This window comes from Hydra vulgaris, chromosome 05, assembly GCF_038396675.1.
Source record: "Hydra vulgaris chromosome 05, alternate assembly HydraT2T_AEP".
In the NCBI taxonomy this organism is placed as follows: Eukaryota; Metazoa; Cnidaria; class Hydrozoa; order Anthoathecata; family Hydridae; genus Hydra; species Hydra vulgaris.
Window position 1 is genome coordinate 44,456,606 of NC_088924.1, and position 26,647 is coordinate 44,483,252.

The window sequence follows — 26,647 nt, forward strand, 5'->3', positions numbered from 1 at the left end:
TGGTATTAAATGAAAGCTCTATCTTTCCTCTTTCAATTAGCATATAAATTCTTTGATTATTTTTTGTTTAAATAACAATTTAAAATGCCAAATTAACAAGCCCTAAAAAGTCATGTGTATAATTTTTATAAAAAAAAGCATGAAGATGGAAAACAGGTTGTTTGGAACTATTTTAAGATGGAGGGCTACTCAAAAGCTACAATTTATAGATATGTGAACAGTTACAATCAAAATAAACCATTGGGTCGCAAAACTGGAAGTGGAAGAAGGCACACAAAATTACAAGATGGTATGGATCTCCCCTCGAGGGGTCACATCTATTTACATTGTTCCTTCTGGCCAAGCGGTAAACCAAGAGATCTATTTAAAAGAGTGTTTACAAAAGCGCTTGCAACTTTTTATTAATAAATTTAATCAAGACACCAAGTATATCTTTTTAGTATATCGATTTAGCAACATCTCACTTTGCTAATTCGGTAACAAAATGGTTAAAAACCAAGAAGATACCATTTGTTCAAAAAAAAGACAATCCAGCAAACTTACCAGAAGCTCGTGCTATAGAGGATTTTTGGGCAATGCTTAAGCAGGATGTGTACAAGAATGGATGGTCTACAAATAATATATCAAACCTTGAGCGCCAGATTCGTTATTGTGCCAGTAGACTTGACCTAAATGCTGTACAAAATCTTGTACAAGGTACCAATACCAGACTTGATCAAATTCGAAGATATGGAGTCTTGTGATAAATTTATTTTCATTTTCTTATTCTGCATATTTAATTCAAAGAACCAAAAAAAATTTTTTATTGTGTTTATTTAAGTTTTTATTCAAGTTTAAAGCCAGTCTCAAATTTTATGGAACCGGTGTTATTTAATTAAAAAAACAATAAAAAGTAATTTAAAAAATTACAAAATTTTTACAGATAAGAACTTATAAATAAAGCAAATTGAAAAAATTACATGCTCAGCAAATACTGCTACATTGAACGGTGAAATGTAATCCTCTCTCAAAAAATCCCTTTCAGTACCTTAGAATGCATTTAATGCAAGATTTGCAATAAATAAGTAAATACAAAACTAATAATAGAAAACATCTATAAACAATCATATATTTGCTTCAAGTAAAGAAACATGGTAATATTAAAACTTCTTGAACTATTTTAATTTTGTTTTATATGTTTAATATTCTAAAGAAAGAAGGTCAATAATACAATGCAGAAAAACTAAAATGTGTATGTATGTATGTATATATATAAAACATTAAAATATTATTATGGAGAAAACATTCTCTATACAAAAAATCCTAAAAATTTAATGAAAAATACTAAAACTTATGTTCTAACACTTTGTACCTTTATAAAAAAAAAAAATTAAAGCTAGATATGTTCTAACACTTTGTATACCTTTATAAAAATAAAGCTAGATATATTTAATGAAGGAAAATAGAAACTTAAATGTTTAATTGGGGAGGAGTTATTTTTAAAAAGGAAGTCCGTTTTTTAACAAAATTTATTTATCAACAAAAACATAAATTGTTAACAGAAAAGAAATGAGTATATATCTTTTAAACCAATTTTTTTTTAAATTAACAAAATACAAATTATTAACAAAAAAAATAGAGTATTTATATCTTTTCAACCAAATTTACTTAAAAATTAACTGAATATAAATATTTAATGAAGTATATATTTTTCAATAAACTTTACTTAAAGTTATAGATAATAAAAAATTATAGATATTAAAAAACTACATATCTTTTCAACATTTCTTTTAAACACATTCTTTCAAAAATATTTTTTCAACGTATTCAATGAATGCACTAACTACAAACAAATTTAACTTATGTGTTTTATCATGACAGTACACCACTTTACTGGCAAGGACAACATTTTTGCTCTCAACAAAGCCAAGTAACCTTATAATAAAGTATTCCACTTGGCTAGAAAAATCAATACACTTGCTGTAAACTAAGCCAATTCACAACAATTTTAAACCATGCAAACAACATAATAACCACTTACAAATTATAAACACATAAAATTATAACACATCACAAACATACTATGTTACATAGAAACACTTCATATATAAAAGATGTTAACACACTTATAAAATATGAACCCATATAACCTTAACACACATAAACATAATAACAACGCTTAAAAATAATTAAATATATAAATTAAGAAAAAATTTATAAATTAGAAACATTTAAAATTACAACCTTATTTTTGTAATATTTTTTACAATAACATACCTTGCAATGAATGTTTATCAACTTTAAAAAACAAACAATCAAAACGACCTGGTTTTTAATATAATGAAAGTAAAAAAAAGTAACTTCTTTAAAATAAGGTATTAAAATGATCTTGTTCTTGAACATGCAACATGAGAGTTGACTGTGTGAGATACAAGGGTTTTGGAGATAAACACTAACTTTATCAAGAGTTTGACCTTTATTAAAAGTTTGACTTTTAAGAAGAGCATTGTCTTCTAGTTCTTAAAAAATAATAATTACAGATTAATATACTTTAAATACAATTGACAAAAGTTACTATACTAATTTAAAAATAACATAAGGTTTATCCATTACTACAGAAGTCATCAAGTTAAAAAGTTTTTGACCGTATTACTGATTTAGCAGATATTAACAGATTATAAGGTTTTAAGAATACCTTATTGTGTCCCTGGTGGTCAAAAATATAAAGAGAAATATTAAAAGGCCAAGTATGCTAATTCTTTTTTTAAAAACTCTGTGTCAAACGCTCCCGAATGAGTAATGGCAGCAGCTGTGTTAAATTACTAAACGATTACAATGTGGTAAAATATCAATAGTTTTCAGGCTCCTGTAGCAAGTAAGATCTTAATAATTACAATACATTAAAAGCAAAGTGTTTTAAAGTATTTGTAAATTATTTTTTATATTTGTTAATACTTTGTCGTTGTTAAAATGAGCACCCATTTTTTTATAAGATAAGCATTCAATTCATTTGAAAAAACTAATGGCATATATATCAGCATGTTCTTTATCTAAAAGTAGAAATATGAATGTTATCAATTGTTTACAATATTATTTTTATCTATGCAAATTATTTCTAATCTACATTTAAATCTATAAGGGAAAATGGTTTGAATATGCTAAAGCTCAACTGAATGCCAAAATTTTTATAAATAAAAGCGATGGACAACTCAAAATGTTGGCGGGCGACTAACATTAACAAACTGGTTTTTCAGTTACCCAGTTTTTCAGTTACAGTTTACACTTATTTAGTTATGGGTCATTCCATATCAAATCACCCAATGGTCCCCAGGGTACCACCTCAAATTTGCTTCAAATTTTAACCACCCACAGCTTTTATGAAAAAAACACGATCAAATTTCAGCTTGATTGACAAAACAATTCAAAAGTTATAACTGAATTAATATTGACCAAAATAAAAAAAATTTGAGGGTCTGGAGCCTACAGTAAATTTTTTTGATTTTTACTAGATCATAATTTTTATAATAAAATAGATGATCACCTGAAATTTTTTATGGTAATGGTTTTTCACTTAAATTATCTATTTTTGTAGGTGTTTTTGACTGATTTTAATCAGTTTTTGAGTTCTTGTACTTTAAAGTTGCTAAATAACGCAATATAAGAAAATAATTTGCAAACTTTAATGTGCCACAGTTCAATACTAACAGACAAGCTATTCCAATTTTTTGTTACTTTTGTTTACTTAGAGTAACCACTTGTGGAAAAAATTAAAGTTGTGTTAAAAGTTATTTTAGCACTTGCAGTAGCCTGTTAAAATATCACTTTCTTAAAAAGATACAATAAATAACATTCACTTTGTAGGCATAGAAAGTAGCGTAGACAGTTAAAATAAATTATGAAACTTTTTACTGGCAAGGTTCTATATATAGACAATCACTAAAAAAAAATTAAAGACCTATCTATCTTATGGCATAATTTTAGAATTTTGTGGGCAATGCTTTTTTAGTTTTAAAGGATACCTAATAGCTATACCTAATTTTTTTGAAGTATATATAGCAAGCTATATTATAGTTCAAAAAAATAAAAAATGCTGAAAGAAGAAGTGTATATACACATAAAACACAAGTACACTAATTTCTTTATCTCTAATTTACGTAACTCATAATACTTTCAAAATCATTATTAGCAAGTTTGTAGTCACGAGCACTTCTACCATTAATGGATGGAGCACTTATTTGACATATTACTTTGTCAAATGGAACTCAACATTGACCTGATCGTGCATCATTAGTCCATTTTAAATTTAATTTGTTTCTATATATGAATTTTACATTAACATCTTGGTTTTCATTAAAAATCATCTTGGTTTTCATTACAAATCTCAAGTACAAGCCCTATGTACCATTCATCATCATAAAAACATGCAATGTATTTACCAGGTTGAAAGTTAGAAGGATCTTTTTTTGCCAAGTTAATATTATTCAGCAAATGGGTAGATCATAGACAGTATCGCTAGATATTCTCCGTAAAAATAATTTCTCTCCACCTGGTACAAAACTGCGATAGCTTCTTGTGCCTGGGACTGTCCTCATCTCCTCATATTGTTTCTTTAGGTTAAAATAAGTTTCATGATTATTGATATCACTTGAAATGTAAAATAATTTAACACCTTTAATGTTTTTTTCCGCCTATGCAAACAGTTCATTTGGTGTGAGAATCTGGTTTGCATTTGATGCTTGTAGACACTTCACTGCTTCACTTTTTATAGTTCCTCCTATTTTTTTTTTTTTTTTTTTTTTTGTAATTCACCTCCCTAAGGCCACTACAGGAGGTGAGGTGGCTACTTGTGGTTATAAAACTCTCCCAACTCTATAACTCCAAAACACGAACCTTGACGAACAAGGCCGCTAAGTGGAGAAACAAGTTGATTGCTACATCATTTCTTTCCTACATTTTTTAGTGATTATCTATATATAGAACCTTGCCAGTAAAAAGTTTCATAATTTTAATTTTTTCACACATAATTTTAATTTTTTCCACATGTGGTTACTCTAAGTACACAAAAGTAACAAAAAATTGGCACAGCTTGTCTGTTGGTATTGAACTGTAGCACATCAAAAGTTTGCAAATTATTTTCTAATATTGAGTTATTTTTGAAGTACAAGTTTTTTGAAGTACATTTTTGTAGGTGTTTTTGACTGATTTTAAACTGTTTTTGAACTTAAAAAATGTTTAAAATCAGTCAAAAACACCTACAAAAATAGATAATTTAAGTGAAAAACCATTACCGTAAAAAATTTCAGGTGATCATCTATTTTATTATAAAAATTATGATCTAGTAAGAATCGAAAAAATCTACTGTAAGCTCCAGATCCTCAAATTTTTTTGATTTTGGTCAATATTAATTCAATTATAACTTTTAAATTGTTTTGTCAATCAAGCTGAAATTTTCAGGATTGTGTTTTTTTCATAAAAGCTGTGGGTGGTCGAAATTTGAAGCAAATTTGAAGTGGTACCCTGGGGCATTTTTGAAAAACTAGGTGATTTCATATAAAATAACCGATATATATATATATATATATATATATACATATATATATATATATACATATATATATATATACTTATATATATATATACATATATACTGTTTTTGAACTTAAAAACTGTATATAAAATATATATATATATATACATATATATATATATATATATATATATATATATGTATATATATATACATATATATATATACATATATATATATATACATATATATATATATATACATATATATATGTATACATACATATATATATATATATATATATATATATATATATATATATATATATATATATATATATATATATATATATATATATATATATAGTACTGTGAATAGGTTTTAGACCACTTACATTTTTTTCAAAAAATCCCGGAGAATTCTTCTCTAATATTTAAGTTTGTAATTCTAAATTATAAACTTATTAAAACATATGTTTTTCACGCAAAGTATGGAACAATTACAAACTCTTTAATGTCAAACTTCAGAAAAAACTCTTAATATTTACTATGTCCTCCTTTTGGCTCAATCCCAGCCAATATTCGCCGAGGAATAGATTCATACAAGTTAGTTATAAAATCCTGGGGTGTGTTGTGCCATTCTCTTTGAAGTACTTCAAAACATTCTTCAGCATTTCGGGGAGCATGTTCGACCTTCTTTCTGTCCAGGTAATCCCAAATATGCTCAATTATACTCAAAACTGGGGAGGCCAGATTATCAATTCCAGTTCTCCTTCCTCTGCCATTTCAGTTAAATAATTATTTGCTACTCGGGAACAATGTTTTGGGTCATTGTCCTGCTGCAGAATAAAATTATGACCTATTAGTCTCATTCCGGATGATACAGCTTGTTGTGTTAGGATGTCCATATGACATTCCCCGGTGAGATTCCCCTATTTTGATCAAATCACCTACTCCCGATGAAGATAAACAGGCCCAAACTTGTAAAGAGCCTTCTCTGTGTTTAATGGTAAGTTTTAAACATTCGGGCTAATAGGCTTCTACAATTCTTTTTCAAACATATTGGCATCTTTTCGTTCCAAAAATTTCGAATTTGGACTCATCGGTGTACAGAACCCGATTAAACATTTCCTGGGCCCAATCTTTGTGTTGTTTTGCATATTTAAGTCGTTTTTCTTTATTGCCTTACCATAATAATGGTTTTCAAATTGGTAAAACATGGTTACTTAAAAAATATTTGCTTGATTGGTCAAATGATTTAATATTAAAAAATGTTGATCTTTTATTTTATATTGAGTGCAGATAGCTTAATCAATACCAAAATATTTCTGGTATTAATGAATTACTAAATATTTTTTACAAAGATATTTTGAAAGGTTTTAATATTTCAAATCATTCTTTAATGCTAATGATTGATGGGTTAGACGAGTTTCAATACTTTGATGAGTTAATAAAAAACAATTCTGAAGATAAGTATCCAATAGTCAATGCTTTATTAGAAATTCCAAAGTTTAAATCTGTTATATCTGGAAGAATTAGTGCTATATCACAATATGAAAATTCACTTCCAGAATGTAATGAAAAGTTTTCTATTCAAATAATGGGGTTTAACAAAAGTGGAATTAATTTTTATATAGAAGATAATTTATTCAATAATGATACTAAAGAAACTGTTAAAAGAGTTTTAAATAAATCTCCTATTGCAAAAGTCATGGCATCTATGCCTTTTTATTTGTCTCTTATTTGTGCAATAATTTCTGAATCAAAGCATAGAGATGAATATTCCTACTTAACTATGTCAGATTTGTATGCTAGTATATTTTTTTATTTTTTTCAAAAACTTGTCAACAGAGCTAACGAGCCGATTTATAAGATGATGGAAAATGATCATAATAGAAAATTTATATTTAATATTTCTAAAATTGCATATTGCTTGTTGGTGGAAAATAAGTTTGTTTTTTCCAGAAAAGAAATTGAAGTTTGTTTTAGTGACTTTAATGATGTTGAAGATAGACTTTCTGGTTTTTATTGAGAGAATTGAAAAAAACTTTGGTTATCATTATAAATTTGTACACCTAACAATAATGGAGTTCTGTGCATCTGTGTTTGCATACAATCGTTTCACTGACAGTGAGATTATATCCAACAAAAAACTAAAAAGGTGTTTACCAATGATCTGTGGATTAACAAATGAAAAAGAAACTAGTCTTTTGAAACATTTAGCGAATCTGACAACTCTTAAAATAAAAGATGAAAACTCTGTGATTGATTTTTTAGGTAAGTTTATTTTATAAATATGATTTTTGTTAATTATTTATTTCATTTAACAAAATTTTTATAAGCTTAACATCTATGCTTTTAAGCTTTTGTGGTTTGACAGTCTTTTTTGATGTTTTAAAATAAAGAATAATTTAAAAAGCAAGGAAAAGGTTTACTTAAGACTTAAAAAGTTGTAGGTTGTATTAAAAAAAAAAACATAAAGGTGGGTAAGAGTTGAAAGGTTTTTTTGATGTGCAAGGAAAAAATCTGGATTAACAAAAGTTTTTATAGCGTGAAGGGACGGATACAGTAAAAGGATGCAATTTGTTGAATAAGAAACCAAGCAAGAATGAGTTTTGGTTAATCATAATAGAGATGATAGCTTGTTTGAGCATTGACCATGATTGAAGAAACAGCATAAAAGAGAAAGGTTATGATGATGATGATTATGATGATGGTGATGATGATGATGATGATGATAATGATGATGATGATTATGATGATGATGATGATGATGATGATGATGATGATGATGATGATGATGATGATGATGATGATGATGATGATGATGATGATGATGATGATGATGATGATGATGATGATGATTATGGTATATATATGCATATATAAACATCATTATAATCAACATGATCATGATGATCATGTTGATTATAATGATGTATATATATGCATATATATACCAAATATAACATGAATTTTGAAGAAAAATAGGATGTATTAATATTTATGCAGGCCTGGTCACAAACCCAGCACCGACCCCGGCTATATTTTATCAAATATAAGTGTTAATTTAACTGCTGAATGTACATTTACTTTTATTACCATAATGTTGTTTTTGGAATAATTTTTATAGTAAAAAAAACTGAAAAATTTTTTTTTTTTTAAATATCTGAGTTTTTCTAATATCTTTTAAAATAATGGTTTGGCTCTGATTTGTGTGCAAGTATTTGTTTACCAGTACTGATTCCATGAAAAGTTTACACAATTTAAAGTTGTATGGTTTTATATTTTCAAAATTTTAATAATTGGTTAATTCATTGACATCGGTTTCTGCCTTTCCCCATCCATAAGTATTGGCATTGGCCACAAATTTGCTAACATTACATCATTAATACCAAAGTAAAAACAACTTTTTCTATGGTACTTAAAGTTTCATGTTTATACAGCAATCATCAACCATTGAAGATCAAAAACAAAAAAGCCCTAAAAATTACAATATATTGTGTAATGAAAAAAACATACGATTATCCAATCACTGGTGTCAAAAAATTATATATCACAATATCATATGTCATAGATATTACATCACGCTGGGAAATCATTATTAACAATGGTGAAGCCTGAATTTAAAAGAGTGGAGATTTATATGTTGTCACCATTGGGAGTCTTTGATGGCGCAGAAGTTTTTGAGTTAGTTGGAATATTTATCTTATTTTATGTATTACAGTCTTACAACAAAGATGAATTTAGATTGTAGAAAGATGATGGTCTAGAAATGTTTAAGAACTGGAGTGGCCAACAAATGGAAAAAGTCTCCTTATATCCATCAGCTGTAATTTCAAAGTTGTTAGTTATCTGGACTTAATATTAAATCGTAAAGACAGTTTTTTCCAACCTTATTGCAAGCCTGGTAATTCAATTAGTTACATGCATGCTGACTATCAAACTGATATTGTCAATTTATTCTATAACAAAATTTTTTTAAATAATCCATTCCTCGTTATCAAGATGCATTATTTAAATTAGATTTTATCTGTAAACTTGCTTACCATTTGAATTAAAAACTCAACAAATTCAAATATCACAAAACATAATCTGGTACAACTCACCTCTTACTACCAATGCTGCAACAGAAATAGGCAGTTCTTTTTTGGCCATGGTAGACCTGCACTTTCCGGTTGGTCACAAACTTCATGAGGTAATCGAAATACCATCAAAATAAGCTACTGATGTATGCCAAACATTAAGTCCATCATTAATTCGCACAATCACAGGATATTGTATAATCAAGGTACAGCTGAGTTAAAAACATGCAACTGTGTCAACAAATTCATATGCCCCATAAACAATCACTGCTTGACAAAGCCATCGTGTTGTCAAATAAACCTAACTACAAAGAAAAAGTATATTTTGGATTCTGTGAAACTCTGTTCGAATCTCGGTATGCTAATCATCTAAAATCTTTAAGCATTAATAAATAAAATGATACAGAGTTGTCTAAAGAAAATTGAATACTAAGATAATGTATTAATTAGAAATTATTATTAGAAGCATAGACATTGGTGGATCCATGGTAAATAAATGCAAAAAAATGTTTGTTTTTTTAATTGTTTTTGTTAGATAAACTACCTATCTTTTAGAGGAAAGTGATTTTTATTAATTGTTCATATTAAAAATCTGTTTAAAACAACAAATTTGTCATCTTATGTTAATTATTGTTCATAGCAATAGGAAGCGACTGGGGTTGAAATTAGACCAGGGCCAGGGCGAGGTTTAATAAAATATAGCCAGGGCTGGGTTTGTGATTGGGGCTACAGAGACATTTATACATCCTAAAGTATATTTTTTTAATTCAAAATTCATGTTATATTTTGTATATATATAAACATTATGATCAACATGTTCATCATAACCATCATTGCTATCATCATCATCATCATCATCATCATCATCATCATCATCATCATCATCATCATCATCATCATCATCATCATCATCACTATCTGATCATCTTCTTTTTTAGCAAATACTGCACCCTATGAATACTAAAGTTTATAAAAGTATAAAGGATATTGTATGCTAGCATTTAAATAAATAGCAAACATATGTTTATATCCATAATAAGTATGCATAAAGCGCATCTCGGAAGCTTTTATTCTTTCTGGACTAAAAGTTTGGAAGCTTTTATTCCTACTCTTCAATTTTAAGTCAAGCCTCGTTCTACTCCATATTTTTTACCATCTTGAGCAGTTGCTTTATCAATAATTTATTTCATCTTTTTTACAAGAACATCTCTCTTAAGAACAAATGTCCTTTTATTATTCCAAGAAGCCAATATAAAAAAGTCTTGTCTGATATTAAGCTCTGTTATTCTCAGTTAACTAAATCTTGTATCTTATATTGATGTTAAGTTCTAGAGACTTTTGGTTAGTCTTCAACAATGTCACTAACTAAAGTAATTCTAACATTTAATCTCTAATTCATGGGTCTGATCTTTTTACTTCTCCCCAGAATAAATCATAGTTATTTGCATAGAAATCTTACTCTAATTTGACTCTTGAATCTAATGGCCATACTATTCCTGCCTGTTAATTAGATTAACCTATTGTTAAATGTCCAAATCGCTCTGGCTTCTAATGCTAAAGTTAGTTCTCAATTAAATACCTCTACAGTTTTTGCTTCAGGCAAAATTTCCATCATAGTCTTAAAAAAGTGTTCTCCAGAACTCTCTTCAATTTTTGTTAAATTTTTAAAAAGTGCCAAATAAGTGGTTCCGATTTTTAAAAACTCGAGAAAACACTTTGAGCTCTCTAACTATCCAACCATTAGTCTTCACTCTGTTATAAAGTCTTCTATCTGTATATAAAGGCTTTGAGATTATTAAATTATTTCTTTTTAACTGCAGTATTGAAGTTATTCTTGAAAGCCTACTCTTCTTTAATTCAAGTAACTTTAAGGGTACCAAAAGGTTCTTCTTTGCTCCTGTTTTGTTTCTTATCTACAATATCGATCTTCATGAACTTTTTAAGCTTGCAATTTTTTTGGTAGTAAATTAGAGTTTGAAAATATATAAGTATATGACAGTATTTAATAAATAGCAAATGTATGCATAAAATTATAATATATAAAGTATTATAAATTTTTTTCTAGCCTCATCTATCAACCCCTAAATCTTATAGTTTTGCCAGGGCCGGGTTTAAAAAAAAGTCTCATTTTTATCTGGGGATGGGTCACTTACTACATAGCAACGTGAATAGCAACCACAACTGTTAGCCAATTCGTATTGTTTAAGTCCTATAAAATTTAAGTTATTGGTATCTATGTAATTTGAAATATATTTACTATGCTTCAAAGTATTCTGCTGTTTGTACTTCTATTGTTTTTTACGTGAATTGCTTGTTGAACATCTTTATCTTGAAGTGTTATTGGGTTAGTTTTTCAAATACTAATAAGTTACTATATTTAAAAATTTTACTGAAGATATTTTGTTAGTTTAAGGTTTATATATGGCTAACAAGAAAAATAAAATAATAATAAGAAAAAAAACAAACGTTTATGCTGTGGCAATCAGCACATTTGTACCTCCTCACTTCCAGAAAACCTTTCTGAACTCTTAAAAAAGATGACTGCTATATATTAAACTTTTCAGTTATTTGTAGTATTATAAATATGTTTGCTATATGTCCAATTTGCAATCAAAAAGTAGATGTATTCTTGATACCAGAACAGCGTAAAGAATTTTCAAACAAAGTTTGCATATTGTGTACTTCTTGTGATTGGAAATATAGTTTTTATTCATGATCAGAATTAATTAAAGGTATAAGTAAAAAAAAATATGATATAAATTATAGAACAGTAAGGTATGGGACATAAAGCTATGAAAGTATATGAAAGTATAAGGAACATGCCACCACCTATGACTAGTAAATAATATGATGCTATAAACTTGAGTCTTAATAAGTCTTATACAGAGAGTGCACTTTCTAGTATGGAAAATGCTGCTAAAGAAATACATATACAATTACAAGAAAATCAATTATTGACTAAATTTCAAGTTTTTTTTTTTTTTTTTTTTGCTTCCAACAATGTTGCAAGCAATCACTATTAGAGTTGGAAGTTACTGGGAGAGAAAAGATTAAGTTTGTAGAGCAAGATAGCCATTAACAGATGACTTAATAGATTGCAAATTATATGATTCAGGAAAACAAGATAAAAGAAGCAAATTCCAAAGATCTTATGTTCAAGGAAAAAAAATAGACAGATAAGAGTTTTTAGAGCACTTTAGGAAGAGTCACAGTAAAAGGATGAGACTTAATCAAATGAAGAGTAACACGAGAATTAATTTTAGTAGATGGCAAAATAGTTTCTAGCTCTTTAGAGCAGTGCCCATTATAGTATTTGTAGAAAAGAGAAAGAGAAGCAACATTACGACGATGTGATAATGGTAGGAGGTTGGCTGCAAGAGCAGGTCTAATTATGTTTACAATGAATTTTTGCACCTTGTCTAAAAGAGAAAGAGCATCTTTGGAAGATCCGCCCTAGATATGACAACAATATTCTATACAAGGACAAATTTGAGGTTTATAGAGATAAAGAATAGAATCTGGAGTAAGAAAGTGTCAAGCAGGATAAAGAGATGCAACCTTAGCAGATGCTAATTTTGTAATGGATTTGATATATGGTTTTCAAGAAAAATCAGAAGTAAGAGTTGATCCTAGAACATTAAGGGTAGATGACTCAAGTATGTTATTGTTCATAATAAATGTAAGATCTAAATTATTGTGATAATGATTGGCTGAAAAAAATTGGGTTTTATTTGAATTAAAGTTCACCAGCCACTCTGAGCCCCATGCTGTAGCAGAAGTGAGATCGTTTTCAAGCTATTAAATTAGCATAGATAGTACATAGTAAAAGCGAGGACATAGCTCTCTTAGGAGTTGTTTCTGGAATTGCAAGATTTAAGAAAAACAATTTTTTGTTAAATCTTGCAATCTAAAAAAAATTTAACTAAATTTTGTAAAAGCTGTTCAGTGTGGGAAAAAAAAAGGCCTCAACAGAGTTTCAAATTTGAAAATCCAACCATGTTTGCCAAAATAATTATGATAAAACTTCTGGTACAATGGAGGCTACTGGATCAGTTGCCATTTTTGTTTGTCAGTAAATAAATTATTTGAGATACTCACATTACATTGGTGATAGAGATACTAATTCATTTTTAAAAGTTTTGGAACCCAAACCTTACAGAGAAGCATTGAATTCATTTAAGCTTGAGTTTGTTGGCAATGTCCAGAAAAGAATGAAGATAAGACTACAAAAACTTTGTAATGATTACAAGGGGAAAATATTAGTTGACAATAAACCAATTCCTGGAAAAGGAAGATTAACAGATAAAATTATTAACAAGATGTAAAATTACTATGGAATTGCTATCCGATAAATTATTGGTTAATTGTATGCTATGAAAAAATCAGTGTTATCTGTTTTGTGGCATTGCAGCGATATTCCTGACAGTGTTGAGAGGCACCACTTTTGTCCTGGCAGTTTAAATAATTGATGTAAATGGCAGAGGGATATAATTACTGGTCAAAAAAATTATAAAGCACACACCAGTTTGTCTCATTTTTTTTGAATCATATAATTAATCATAAAATGTATAGTTAAACCAATTTTTATTGACCTTAGTGCAGGCGATTTGTTGTTAAAATGCTTAGGTGGTACAACTCAAAACCCTAATGAAGCTTTTAACCAAATTATATGGAAAAATTGCCCAAGAAATAATTTTGTTTCAAAGCAAACATTAGAAATATGTGTAGCATCAGCTGCTTTAACATACATTGATGGTTTAGCAGGGTAAGAAAAGTTAATCAAACATGTTAATATTTTGTTTGGAAAATATCTTTTAGGAGCTCATGGACCTTACCCTGGTCACCCTTTCAAGGGTAAAAGGCATGCACAAAAAAAGTAAAGTACCTCAAATTAGTCAGAGGAACAAATTAAGAGCCGATAGAAATGGTTTCATTGAAAATGAAAAAGAAACTGAAGGTTTAGGTATATACTTTGCAGGAAATTATTAAATACTAAATTTCTTTTGCATTTTGCTTCATTTTATATTTTTTTAATGTTATAATCCTAGAACATTGAAATGAAACTGCATGTAGTTAAAACGTTCGAATTTTCAGGAGTTGATTATTATACTTTAAAGTAGAGCCTGAAGCAGCATCTTCAACAGTAATATATTTTTTTTTGAAAAACTTGTATTTCCCTGTCAACTTTAAGTTAAATTTTAGGATTATTCACTAATTTAGTGGCCATTATAAAAGAGCAAAAAATATAAAATAATCCTGCTTCAGGCACTTTATAAATGTGTTTTCTCTGATTTGTAAAACTTTAGCTTGATAGCATGTGTATTTTTAAGTTGTTTTGCATAACTCACTTTTTGTGCATTTTTATGCTGACTCAGCAGTTTAAAATTACTTTTTTTAATTTTTAAAAAGTTTTTTTTCTCACAATTAACATTATTGTTCATATTTTTAGTTTTAAAGAAATTAAAATCTAAAATAAAAAAGTTTTTAGCTTTTTTACCATATTTTTTTACCTTAAAGAAGTTTTCAAATCATGTGCAGAACAAGAGACATTTTAATAGATTTCTTATTATTATTATTATTAGAGATATTAAATTGACAATTGCATTTTATTGTTGAAAAGAAAGTGAAAATTACTTTTTTAATCAATGCAATGACGTTGCAAATGGCAGTAGCGTTTATTTAACGGTGAAAAGGAAAAAAAGAGATAAGGCGAAAGAAATTTTTTTAAAGAATAAAAAAAGATTTGTTAAAAATAAAGTAAAATGAGAAAATTATTGAAAGGTATAAATGAGTTAAAAATTGAAGACAAATAAAACACGAAAATTAATAAAAGTATAAAAGAACAAACAGATTTAATAAAACGAAAACAAAACAAAAAAAATCAATCAAAAGCAAAGTACAAATTTAAAAGACAAAAGTTCGAAATAATAATAGAAAGAACTAAAACGTAAAAATACATCGCGAACAATTTTTCTACGTCTTTTTTTTTTCGCCAAAAATAATAGAAGATTATTATTATTTTATTTTATTTTGTAGAAGTTTTTGTGTTTGCATTTTCGTTTTGTACTTTTTGCTTTCATTTTGTAGTTATTGTGTTTGTCTTTTTGCTTGCGTAAAGTTTGTTATTTTTTGTGCTGTTTGTTGTTAATTATTTTTCTTTTTGTTTTCTGTTTTTCTGTTTTACCAAATTTTCTTCGCCTTTCTTTTTTTGCCAAAAATAACAAAAGATTGTTTTATTTTTTAATTTAATTTTATTTTGTAGAAGTTCTTGAGTTTGCCTTTTCGTTTTGTTGTTTTTGCTTTCATTTTGTAGTTTTTATGTTTTGCCTTTTCGTTTGTGTAAAGTTTGTTTTTATTTGTGCTGTTTTGCTGATTATTTTTATTTTTGTTTGCTGTTGTTATTGAGTGTTTTTCATATTTTTTGTCTTATTATTTAACGTATTATAGCTTTATCGTTATTATTATTTTTTTAAATTAATTTAATTTATGCATGCTTTTATTTATTATTATTGCTGTTAATTTTATTGTTTGCTTGTTTATTTTATTTAGGTTTCACTCCAATGACTAGTTTTTAACTATATGAGTAGAATATAGAGAATACGACACCTAACCTAATTTTGTTAAATTATAAAAAAAAATTGTATTTTTTCAATTTTTGGTTGAACAAATGGATAAATAAAAAATAGATAAAAGATTTTATGGTTGAATTTTTTGTAAACATTTTCCTAACAATATATTCATTATTTTCTGTAAAATTTATTTTTACATTATGGATGTAGAGATGCAAGTTTAAGTTTAGCAAATGTTGCTGCATAGAGAGAAATATTTCTTGTGGTATTTAATGTTGTATTTTGTAGACTCAATTTAAGAGTCCATGATTGTACCTAAAGAAAAATTCTACCCACTTGCTTTTTCCAGTCATTACAATTTTTTAATTGTCTTTACATTTCATCTGTGTTTTTAAAGTTTATCACCAATTGCTTAACTAAAGGGTTTAGCTACATGTCATCTCAGTATTCAAAACTAAAGCAACTTTTGTGTAAGTGAATTAAATCAGGTTCATTATTTGCTTTTCATTATTTCCTCCATAGTGTCTTAACTTTTCTGCCACAGATGATTATAGGCTATATCACTGTAAAATATTCTGGAAAATCCTAATATTTTGCCAATCCATTATTCTTTTTTAATTATATTCGGAAATTTTTCCTACCCACCCCATTCTTATTAAGATCCCGCCTCCCCTCTCTCATTTTTATTAGATTTTCCTTGTTATTGTCAAAAAAAGCAACAATAAAAAAAAAAAAGTCAGAAAAAAATTTACATAAGTTACTTATAAGAATAAAAACTTTCATTGAAATTAGGCTTTAAGGATTATCGAACTTTAAAAAATCTCGTAAATTCCGATTTGTCAAAATTTAGGTTTTTGTTTATAGTATAAAACTTATGTTTTTTTTTTTTTTTTTCTTTAAATTTTCACAACTACATATTAATTACAAATTTTTTACACTGCAATATTATAAAGAAACTGTACTTCCTACACAAAAAAAAAATACATTTTACAAAATACCGTTAAGTATAGGAAGCAATAATTAGGTATGCTATGACTTGATAAGAAGGGTTTTGTTGTTGTAGGGAACTCGTAGAAGACTGAGATTAGTCTTATCATCGAGAACCTTGAGGTATTGCGTACAGCACACATATAAACAATGTGATTCTCATTAAAGAAATGTTTTACATGTTATTATTGCAAACTTTTTTTTCTTTTCTTTTTAATTGAACTATGTTTTGTGTTAGTGTTGAGGTTTGTAATAATAATACTAGCTTTATTTGTTAAACAAAAATTTACATTTTCCATATGTATTTGATTGTTGATTATTTTAATTTGAGCGTAAATTTTGATTTACCATCAGAACTAGAACATTTCTAGGTAATTATCCATATTAAGAACATGATTTCTGAGTTTCGACTTTAAAGAAGTTATATTGCCTGGGAGAGAAATCGAGGTATAATTCGGAATTAATTTGTTGAATAAATATGGGCCACGATAAGAAATAGAAAATTGAGAACTTTTTTTTTTTTCAGGGGTACAATAAAGTTACCAGTTGCTCTTGTGTTAAATTTGTTGATATTAGATTGAAAGAAGTTTCCTGTGAATCGGTTTGGAACTAATCCTAGTTTGTATTTAAGCATGAACAAAATGTTAGCGTAGATATTAGTTTGGTAAATGTTTAGTGCTTTCATTTCTTTTAATAGGGGTTTAGCGTGGGTCAGTTTGTTTTTATGATGTATTATTCTAGAAGCATGTTTTTGTCGTCGATAAAGAGATATTAATTTTGTCTTGTGTGTGCTTCCCCAGGCTATGTTGGAATATGTGAGATAACTATGTATAAAGGAAAAGTAAAGAAGTTTTAGGTTTTTTTGCGATAAAAATGGTCTAGCTTTAAAAAGTATACCAATACTTTTAGATATTTTAGTGTTGATGGCATTTATATGAGCTGTCCATAAAACATTTTCGTCAATAATCACACCAAGAAATTTAATTGTTTGGGTTCTTTCAATTTTTTTGTAGTCAATACTTAGTGTCGGTAGAATTGATGGTAGTTTGTTTTCTGTTTCTTTGAGTGAAATAAAATATATTTAGTTTTTCGCAGTGGCTACAGTACCGGCTGCTGGATCTCTAACGCCAGCAGCTTGAGTACCGGCTGGTCTGGGTTCTAACTAATTAGTCTCTACGTGTCCGTAAATAATAACTTATTTTTGAATGTGATAAGCGGTGGGAATAATGTAAGTAAGTAACTTCAATTTAAATGTACAGCAGCTTTTAAAAGATGTAAAAAATATAATTTTCTCTGAATTAAGAGTTTGATTTATAATTTGAATAAGACAACTTATTATTACTGTAATTTAAAATGAAATGCATTAATCATTAACTTTTCCTAGATCTAAGAATATTTGTAGTTATTTGCATGTATAAATTTAATGCATGTAACTAATTACAAATATTCTTAGATCTGGGAAAAGTCATATATAATAGTTTACCAACATTTATTCTTAAGCTTATCCCAAGATATACTATTATTAAATAAGTTTAAATAAAAAGGTATTTTTACTCTTCAAAATAAACATTAAATATATTGAAAGTCATATAATGAAAGTCGCTTTTTTAATTTGCTTTTAAAATACAAACAAAGTTTAGTATTAATCACTCCATCACCTCTACTTGAAATTGCTCTAGTTAAAATTGCCAAATCAATTACAAAGTTAATCAGATCAAAAGTATTTTGAATGTGTTTTGGTTACCTTATGAGGTTATCTCATTTCTAAAACAAGGCTTTTAATGTAATCTATGATGATAATGTCAGTTTTCCGGACAAATAACTAGTAAGGTTGTCTTATTCAAAGTTTGATTTATATTTTATTTCATGTATTTTGTTTAAATATTAGTTTGATGCATGTTTTTTTTTGTTAGAAGCTTTTGATTGAAATCTATAACTTCTTTCAAAAAAATCTATAATTTTGAGATGGTTAATTACAGACCTATTTCATTATTATTAAATGTATTGAAATTATTTGTGTGTTATTTATTATTGAAAGTGATGGATATGAAAACATACATTTTTTGATACTTTTAATTATTTATAAATTGCAATATCGGTTTAAATGATAAACATTTAACTACCTATGTTGGTAGCTGGCTTAAAATCTTAAATCTCATTTGAACCATAAACTCCAATTCAAGTATATTAAAAATATCTACTTAACCCAACCTTTTAATAAAGTAATCCATCAGGGATTTATTCTTGAGTCTTTGCTTTTTGTGGCATACAATGATAAATTAAACACATTCATTTATAATGTGTCTACTTATTTTTTGAGAGAATTAAGTTTTAGGTAAACCTGCAATAGTTATATATTTTTTGCTTATTGCACTCTTATCAATGGAAACTTTTTAAACGTTATAGAATATATATTGGTTTCAGTACATGCATCCACTATCCAACAAGCTGATGAATAGTACTTTATATTTAAAAAATCTTTATGGGTGAGATAATACAAATAATATAATTATTAATAGTACAAAAAAGTATAATTATTTTAGGCTTAACTGCAGATTTAGCAAATTTTATTTTAATAATGAAATTCTAACTCTTCTAAAATCAGTAAGGTTTAGTGAATTATGTTGGATAAAAAATTTTCCTAAAAAAAAATTATATCAATTATATTTATAAAAGAATTAGACTCATCAATTGTTATGTTAGCAAAAGTAAGGGATTGTGTCAATTAGAACTTGTTTCTAGCATTTGTCATACTTAGTTGTTATTTGAAATATGCGTGCCAGACAAACTAAAAAATAATCGTTATCTATATTTACTTTTTTCAGATTAAAGCCATTAACATTATCCATTCAAAAATTTCATTTGTCAAAGGTCTTGAAATAATTAACAAACAATATGATGTTGTTTTTCATATATCTATGATATTTAATTGTAACATAACCATGGCTGTGTCATTAAAACTGGAAAACAAAAAGTAATTTTCATTTTTAATTTTTCACCGAAGATGAAAAAGTGTCATTAGTCTGTTATATAAAATAACAAGAATAGGTAATATTCATATATACATAGGGTGTTTAAGAAAGTTAGTGCAACTTATTAAAAACAAGGAAAGACCTACCTCAGGTACAAAAAATAAGAAATTTCTTTGTGACAATGCTAGATCTAAAGTCACAAAAGCAGTGAAAACTTTCCTACATCAAGCCAGATTTAATATAGTTCGTCACTCACCTTACTCACCAGACTTAGCTCCATCAGATTTTTGGCTATTTGGCCGCATTAAAACTCATCTTTCAATAATACAGACGTTGAAAGTCAAAAAAGACAAATTAAGATACTTTTAGGCATACTTATTGAAGACTATTGGAAAATATTTGACAAGTGGTTGGAATGGATGCAACTATGCATAAATAATAATGGCGAATGTTTGAACATTTAATAAAATTAAATTAAAAAATATATTTATTTTTTATTATTTTTTTGAGGGTTGCACAAACTTTCCTGATAATAAAATATGTATATATATATTTCCTGAATTGTTGGTATATAAAAGAAGTTCTATCAGTTAGTATAAAAATGACATAGCATCAGCCGAGAACCAAGAGGTAATATGTCCATTTTTTGTGTTTCCGAGGGAATCAAGTTTTAAAGTAATTTGTAAAGGCTTTCTGTCAGAATGTCTGACAAACTTTTAAATATTTTTAAAAGTTGTACCATTCTTAAGAGTAGATTTATTGGACGCATACTCCATTGATTGTTGAATTTTTATTGATAATAGTCAGAAAAAATACAAAATGTGGACATACAGCCTCGTGGTCCTTGGCTGACAATAGATTAAAAAAACTTCTTGAGTCATTAAATTCATGATTTGGTAGAAAAATAAGTATTCCTTTCATATATTTGGTGCAAAAACGAGGTTTTCTCTCTGCAATTACCTCCTTTTTGCACTGGATATATTTTGTGTTTATGTCCATTCAGTAGTGTCTGGTTGCATGTGTTTATATTAACTATATATTAACTATTATATTATAAATATAACTATTATATTAATATTATATTAATATAATGTAAATATAATATAATTTATATATATATAATATAAATGTAACTATTATATTATAAAAAATTATATTAACAGTATTGTATATAAAAGAACTTATTTAAGTAAAAATATGGTTTCTCGTCATGAATGTGACAGTATATTAAAGAATTCAGATAATATTATTGATTTTATCCTTGAAATCAGTGGGGCTAATGTAAATAACGTTTCTGTCTTTAATGATAGTGCAAAGATTAGTAACCTAATAGAAATTACTTCTGAAAGTGAATTTAAAAACAATTAAAAAAATGCATCAAAAATCCTGGTCTGGAAAAGAAACATTGCAAAAAAAAAGGAAAAGAAAAGCTGAGGCAAAACTTACATTGGTTTTGAGAAAAAAAACAAAAACTGTCATAGGAGAGAAAAGTTGGAGACCCCTGCAAAATATTTTGAAAAAATTTTGCAGAATATGAAGCTGCTGCTTTTAGAGACTTTTAGCAATATTGGTGATAAAGATAAACAGGGTATTTTTATTGGAGGACAAGTTCAAATGAAAGCAGTTAAAAACGTAGGCCAATGCCTTGTGAGGGCCCAAAACGTTTATGTTCTTATGTGTATATAAATAGTGGTAAAATAAAATAAAGGTATTAAAAATAGCTTTTTGTTCATTGTATGGTGTGAGCGGAAAGAGAGTTGAACATATTGTTAAACAGTTGCAAAAACATGTTCCTGCTCCAAGAATCATTCGAGGCATGTTTAACGGTAAAGGTAAATAAAGTAGAGGCTGTAATCTCTCTGGATCCGGCTTCATACTATTATGAGATAGAACATAACGAGTAGATTTAAAGAATTGACTGAAATTATGTAAACTGTTAAATGAAAGCTTGTTTTCCTCAGCTGTATTGTATAAATTCTTTAAATTAAAGTTGTGTTCACTTTGAGTCATGCCAGCTACAGTAATATTATCTAAATATGCATAAGTCTTTTAAAAAATTTTCAATTATAAATTTGTAGATTTTCCTTTGAATAACAGCAACAGCATTTGTTGGCTCAAATGGCAAACAAGTAAATTGGTACAACTTGCCATCAGTTTTAATTGCTGTATAAGGCTAATCTTGAGATTACCTTCCCCTTCCTCCTCCCTAGTTAAAATGGGTGCTGTGAGAATGATTTTGAAATATCACTTTGTTTGTGTTCACCTTGCTTAGTTTTATCCAAAGATAAGTAGTTGATTTTAAATAGCTTCTTATTGTAAAAGGCATTTCTTGGAAAAGTTTTAAAATTAATTACTTACCCTTGTTATATTGTTTATTAAATTGGTACATCAAAACGTTAGGTAAAGCACCTCAAAATGATGACACAGAACTATAAAAACTGTATAAGATTTACTATTACTTTCTTCCTATACATTTATTAATATTCTATTTTCTTTAATAAATATCTCAATAATATCTATTTTTATCTTTTAGTATTGGTACTGTTGAGAAATGGTTTTAATTTAGTAAATTTCAAGAATTGAAATTTACTTTATTGATCATCAGCCAGCAGTTTATGAAAGAAAAAGTAATTTTAACATCTACATGGTAAGAATAGTTTTGTTTAATTGTAACATTAAAAAATGGTCTTTATGGTTACTCTTTGGTTCCATTATATTTGCTTAATTTTGAATATTAGGGGTGCATACTTAAGTATGCCTACTTTTGGCCAATGCTGATGCCAATTTGACTGATACTGATGCATTGGACCTAAATTCAAATTTGCACTCTTTACTTTTTTAATAATAGATAAATTAGGATTTTTTTTCAAATAAAATGTTAATGTTCAATTTTAATGCTTGCTTAGTTGCTCTGCTCATACTCTTGAGTCCTTAATAGAGGGGGGGGGGGGCGTTTATTAATTTTTTTAAAGTTTTCCCACCCACCTTATTAAGATACTCCCCCTCCTCCCTTCCCCATTGAATAATTATTACTTGTTATAGAAAAGAAAATAATTATTTCACTCACCAACGAAAACAAAAATTAGCTTTTGATTCATTTCTCATTAAAGTATAAAATTTATAAATCCTATTGAAACTATGATAAAGCAGTTGTAAGAAAATATCCATTTGACTGCAAGCCACGCTACAATTTAATAATTTTATGCATGTAAAAAATATTAATTGTGATATATTTTTTTTTTTGTAATTTACCTCCCCAAGGCCGAGAAGGCCACTACAGATGAGGAAGCTTCCTGTGGTTATAACTCTCTCAACTCTATAACTTCGAAACACGAACCTTGACAAGCAAGGTCGCTGTGCAGAGAAACAATATGAGCGCGGTACTACCATGGACGTGGTGGAAATCAAACTCGGAACCTCTCGCTTATGAAGTGAGCACATTTATTCAGGAGTAGTTGATTTCTTTGTTTATATATTTTGTTTCTAAGTTTAATTCCTAGAATAGTTATAAATTTAAATTATATATACATTTATACATAAATTTTTAACTATATTCTATCAATTAAACTTAAAAATCAAATTAAATAAGAAACAAATTAACAATGAGCTAAGCAACTAAAAGACTAATAGACTATTTTGATGTAGATGAAAATAAACCATCAAAGCATATATAGATAAAATTAAACGTCATATAGATAAATATAAACGATATAGATGAAAATGAACGTCCTTGTTTATGTAGTTATGTGTGTTACCACACACATAAGTCAAAAGTCTAGTACAGAAACAAGGATGTTAAAACAATGATGATGAAGATTTCCTAACTCAGGCAACATAAAAGTTTTCAGATGAAATTTTCAACATGAAAACTGAATAAGTACCTCTTTTTTTTTAGTTTTGACTTTTTTTTTTCAAAATTTCGTAGAAACAAAAAATTAAAATTATTTTATTTATATATCTTCAATAATTCTATAATAGCATTAACCTTTTGACTATGCAAGAAAAATAAAAAATCTGACTATGCAAGAAACAAAAAATTAAAATTATTTTATTTATATATCTTCAATAATTCTATAATAGCATTAACCTTTTGACTATGCAAGAAAAATAAAAAATCAAGATTATGTATATACATTTTTACAGTAAAATATGTATATATATATATATATATATATATATATATATATATATATATATATATATATATATATATATATATATGTGCATATATATATAATATATAACATATCAAAAGAAATAAAATATTATGCACTATTCTGTGGCACCATTTATAAATTACCTAAACCGGTATTTTGGCTCTAAAGGTCGCAGTTTCGAAGATTGCTTTAAATGCCACAATTGCGGTTCTCCACATTTTAATGGAAAAGCCACAATCATGGATCACCACACTCAAAGAAGAAATATATTTATATATTCTATTTAAGATTTATATATTCTTTAGTATAAATATTTCACTGGAATGTTAAAAAGGTTTGGTATTTGATATATTCACTGAAATTGCCAGTGTGGCTTAAAAGCAGATAGACTTTGATACAATCAAAAAAAAAACTTTGACTATTTTCTATAAAGTGATTGGAGGAAGAAAATTTTTTTTTTAATAACGATAGTTTATTACTTGCATGAAAGCATTAAAATGCCTTCCTTTTAAAAAACAACAAACATATACCTGTTTAGCTGTTTTCTTGAATATTCCAAGAAACAATCATAGCAATCAGTTCTAATTAGCATAAAGTTGTTAATGTCTCATGAATTAAAGAAAATTTATCTATCATGACATATCATAAAGACATGCCATAAAAAACAAAAATTTTCAAAGTATCATGATATATCCACATAATAATAAATGTAGCTAGTCAACCAACTTCAAATGAAAACAACTTGTTGTTAGTAAAACCTAAATTAAGACATACAATAGATCAGTTAACAAACTTTTATATAAAGAGATAGTTACAGGTTTTATATAAAGAGATGGTTGATATTTAAATAGGGCCCAATTTAAAAACCCAAATAAAAAATAACCCAATTTAAAAACTCAAATAAAAAATAGCTGGGACTATGTTTGTAAACAAAAAATAAGTTGATTCATCCCACAGATATACTGTTTTCAATTGAAAATTATTTATATAAAAGTGTATATAAATCTCATAGCTTTAACCTCCTTTCTGCGCTTGCATGGGTTTGACATCTTCATGTAACACATTCTGTCCAAGTTATCTGTATTCTGTCCATGCAATCTGTCCAAGTTTTCCTACTTCTATCTCTCTACATGTTGATATTCAATCATCTGCATCATCAGTTAACATGCCTTAACTAAGTTAGTCCTCTAGATGCTGGACTGCATCAACCTATATTCTCTACCTTTGACTGCTATACAGCATAACATTATGTTATGCTGTATAGCATAACATAATGTTATGCTGTCACTATTATGCACTATTACTTTGTCACTATTATGCACTAAGTGCATGTAGCGCATGTTTCACAGGTTTTAATTCGAACTAGAACCAAGATTTTGATTTTAAAGTCTACAGAAAAAAGCATAGTAATTCTATGAATTAAAAATAGTTAACTTTTTCTTTGCCTTAATTTTAAAAGGAAATTTCAACATGGAACAACAAACACACTTTTTTAAAGTGGTTTGTTAAATACTTTACAACCATATAAAACCACTTTTTAAAGTGGTTTTTTATGGTTGGAAAGTATTTAAAATAATTTACACAAAGAACTTCATAAACTTGTTAAAAGAGCTACAAATGGATATTAATTCCATCCAAGAATTTTAATAAATTTTTTTAGAGATTATTTAGAGATATAAATAATGCATCATGTTATGTAAAATAGGTTAATGCTTGGAAGGGCATCCAACTGTATGTGTGAGTTTGTGAACACTGTATGTGTGAGTTTGTGAACACTAAAACTTTTAAATTGTTTAAACATATCAAATATTGGTTTTAAACTTCGGTCAATAAATTATGCAATGGTGATCAATTGTGTATGTATTTACATTCAAGCTTTATTCTATTTCTACACTTTTTATTTATGTTTCACATTATACACCATTTTCTGTTTGTCTGCAAATAATATACTTTTTAAAATAGTCTTTTAATAAAATATATATAAAAATTCAAAATATCAATATCAACAACATGCTCAACAGCAACTACAGTAATTACATTGGAAAACATCATCAAAGCTAGAGAAATTATTAAAAGTGTGCACTCAACTTTAATGTACTAATATTGATTGACAGAAATAAAAGTACTACATTTTTTATTGTGAATACACAATAACTGAATTTTCAGAATGCAAAAAAAAATTGATAAAATTTTTTTTTAAGTTTATAATATAAACAACACTGAGTGTTGAAATTAATGAAAAAAATAAATACTTAATTAAAATGTTTTTTTAAAAAATTAAACTCCTTAACTGAATTTGTTTTATTTTTTTTAGCATTTTTTCATTTTTTTTCTTGTTTTTAAAAGTTTTCATTTTTTCAAGTTATACAGAT

At 27.3% G+C, this 26,647-nt stretch overlaps 1 long non-coding RNA gene across 1 annotated transcript in view; it reads left to right on the forward strand.

Annotated features, from left to right (window-relative positions):
• The window catches only part of LOC136080887 (uncharacterized), a 30,516-nt gene extending 14,262 nt beyond the window's left edge, over positions 1-16,254 (forward strand). The window contains exon 3 of the long non-coding RNA XR_010638708.1: positions 16,140-16,254. This is a non-coding gene — a long non-coding RNA (uncharacterized LOC136080887). The remainder of the gene's footprint in view (positions 1-16,139) is intronic.
• The last annotated feature ends 10,393 nt before the right edge of the window (positions 16,255-26,647 follow it).